General features: G+C 33.3%; 1 long non-coding RNA gene across 1 annotated transcript in view; it reads left to right on the forward strand.

The window, feature by feature from the left end:
- LOC123980612 overlaps positions 1 to 2,691 on the forward strand; it is a 44,943-nt gene extending 42,252 nt beyond the window's left edge. Inside the window, exon 4 of the long non-coding RNA XR_006827530.1 lies at positions 1,380 to 2,691. This is a non-coding gene — a long non-coding RNA (uncharacterized LOC123980612). The remainder of the gene's footprint in view (positions 1 to 1,379) is intronic.
- Positions 2,692 to 3,547: the final 856 nt, after the last annotated feature.

The following is a 3,547-nucleotide window of genomic DNA, read 5'->3' on the forward strand; positions in this document are numbered from 1 at the left end:
GTAATGAGTTCAGAAAAATAGTGTGTTCTCGCATCCTTAACCATGTTATTGTAGTTAATTAATAAATCCTTCAGACTGAGGTAATGGACTTGGAGACTGGATTTTTTCCATCTGCGCTCTGCTTTCCTGCATTCCCTTTTTAGGCTGCGGATGTGGTCATTTATCCAGGGTTGCTTACTAGCTTTAGATGTAGGTCTGACCTTTAGAGGAGCAGTAATATTTAGTGACGACAAGCAGATATGATTGAAGTGATCGACCAGATTGTTGGTGTTGGAATCAGACAGGTGTTGGCTTTGGCTCTGAAAGAATGCGCAAAAGATTAAAGATGCGAGAACACACGGAGCTTGGTGAGGCGGCATGAGTAACAGGCGAATCGCAGCTAAAAACAATACATCTGTGGTCAGATATGGTCATGTCCACTAATTCCACAGAGGAAATGCTGACACCCAGGGTAAAAACCAAGTCCAGTGTATGACCACGGTTATGTGTTTGCCCTTTGACATGTTGTTTGAAGTTAAAAGAAGTGGCCATATTTAAAAAGTTAGTTGCATTAACATTGTAGGGGTCATCAACATGAATATTAAAATCGCCACAAAGAACAATTCTGTCATAATTTAAAACCAGAGTAGATAAAAATTCAGGAAGTTCTGATAAAAATTCTCCAGGCAGTTTTGGGGGGCGATAAATTATAACAAATATGATAGGTTGCAGCCCTCCAACTTTAAGAGTGAGAACTTCAAAGGAGTTAAATTCATCACAGCGTACTTGATGACATTTTAAATTTTTCCTATACACGCTCACTAGCCCACCACCATGACCACTGACCCTCGGTTGACTAAAACAATCATATTGAAACAATCATATTGAGGCGGACACAGTTCAGCTAGCTGGCTATAGTCATTCAAGCTGGCGATAGTCAATCAAATGAATATTTTTAAATCTACCTGCATATACTCAACTTCACATTATGTTAGTGCTCTGCTGGTAGTATCCCCTTCAGACAGTCTGACCGACACAGAAACCCGTTTGGGATAGCATATTAGCATGACTGTCAAGCAGGTGGAAAAGAAAACTAAGTGAAACACTTCTGATCAGGCAGAAATCTTACCACAAATCCACACATACGTTAACTTCAGCACCTCTGATTATGTGGAGCTCACAGTCCTAAACAAAAAAGACAGCTTTTAACCTGTTATCAAGCTGGTCACTTTTTACTCTTAAGTCACACCCCTTGTAATAAACATTTGTTTGATTTGCACCTATTTAAGTTTTGAAAGTTTACAGTGTAAACTGTAAGACCATTATGATCTTACATTAAATCTGGAGATTTCTGAAAGAAAAAACTACTTTTTTTTTTTTTAACTTGATTTTCTTTGCAGGAGATGCAGGAAAATGAGGAAAATCTTTATCACTGGGAAAGATAATCCTCTCTCCATCCACCGAAAGATCAAGATTGACATCAAAGGAGGTCCTGAACAAGTTGCCCTTGGTTGGAACAGCTTTTGCCATGTTCTTTGGGCTCATTTACACACTCAACCTAAAATATCTGAAAAGGCTTCAATTCACCTTTAAAATTATGCGAAAGGAGCTTGATGGAAAAAAATTTATGGTGTTTCTACAGCAAAGACTTCATTTAGCATGGCTACATTTTCACTTCAGTATTTACAAATGTGGTGGCCCACAGCTGGAAGTAGGCAGAGTGTTCTGGACAACTGGAGACAATGATTGCAGCGTTTGCACAGATTTGTACGGCAGATTTTCAGACCAAGGGAGTGGGACGGGAGATTTCTATCTTGAGAACTGACGAGGTTCACACAAGTCATCTTAAAATCCTTGAGGAAATTAATTTGGATAACTGCTGATGTTAAAAATGTGTTCTTTCAAATATTTTTTGCCTTTTAAATGTTCCTAACTTGTGATTCCATCAAGTGAGTGATACTTACCAACTTTGTGGAAGTTTTTGTTTGAGCTATTACATCTAAATTAACTGTATTCAATTAAATGTATAGCTATACATTTAAATTAATACAGTTAATAAGATGTACAGCTCTCAATCAGAAACTCTGTCAGTGTCTTAGACAGAGAATACTCCTAAGGAGCAGCTCCAGGATTTGTCTCTTGTGTTCAGCTGAAAGTGATTTCAAAAACATTTAAAAGATGTGCAATATTGTTATAAGGGTGAAATGTGTTCTGTCAGGAAAGAACTTCCTAATTAAATGTTACTACAAATGTGAAGTCATCAAATGACAATTTAAATTAAGTTAACACATTTGTGGGGTTACAGTATTTTTGTGTTCAAATTGGTTTATTTAAAGATGAACAAAACACATGGTCCATATGCTGAACTAGTAGTTGATATTTTTACGCTGTAGCACACACTGCCCCACCACAATCTGTAATGTCAGTAACTTTTTTGCCAAAGTCAGATGTTAGTACATCCAAAGACCTCACAGATTAGGGTGGGGCAGTGTGTGCAGCAAGGTGAAAATATCAACCAGTAGGGCAGCAAATTCACCATGTGTTTAGCTTATAGTAATGCTCACACATCAGAAAACGTATACTGATACTGCATGATGTCTTAGGAGTTGTGATACTATTCACAGCTCCATGATTTGTCTTTTGATGTAATCAGTAGTCCTTTTCTGGTGTTAAGCTGAAGGAGACTGCTCATCTTCATATATTTGAAACAGATGTTATGAATTAATGGAACAATAAATATGTTCTAAAGGAAAGTGTTGTGAGTAGTCATTGATCAAAATGTATTTAAAGCTTTTTTTTTTAATTTGATTTACTATACATTTTAAATAATGACAACTGGTATTTTTTATTTGAGACAACCTAAATGAATTTGCTCTAACCTAAAATAATTAGATTGCTCCAACCTTCAAAATTTTTTTACATTGAGTCAATGTGAGATATTTCGTGTGATTGATTACTTCAATATTTTTAAATTAATCCAAGGTTTAAATTTTTTCAGTCTGTGTGTCCATATTTTGAAGGCTCTTGGTGGATGCTGGTGGTGTTAAATTAATTTTATTTAATGATATTAAATATATTACTGTCATTGAGTGAAATTAATGAAATGTAATAACATCAGTCAATTAAATTACATTACTTAAATAAAAACAATTCTCATACAATTCCTCAATTTAATTGAATGAACTCAAATAAATTAAATTGAATTAAAATAAATTAAATGGAGTAAATTTAATTAAAATTATTTTGAATTAAATCAATTAATTTAAATCAACTAATAATAATAATAAGCCATTATAATAATAAATTATATAAATACAATTCTAATAAATTTAATCAATGTAATTGAATGAACTAAAATAATTCAATTCAATTAATTGAATTAAATTGGATGGATAAATTAATTTCATTAAATTATTTAATTTCATGAACTCAAATACATTTAATAATTAATCACTATAATTAATATTTTAAATACAAATAATTCTAATAAACTAAATCTAGCTATCAAATTAAATGCATTCAAATACTTTAAATTTAATTAAATTAATCATGCAAAGACAATAGCTTC

Source organism: Micropterus dolomieu, linkage group LG12, assembly GCF_021292245.1.
Source record: "Micropterus dolomieu isolate WLL.071019.BEF.003 ecotype Adirondacks linkage group LG12, ASM2129224v1, whole genome shotgun sequence".
NCBI classification, from domain to species: domain Eukaryota; kingdom Metazoa; phylum Chordata; class Actinopteri; order Centrarchiformes; family Centrarchidae; genus Micropterus; species Micropterus dolomieu.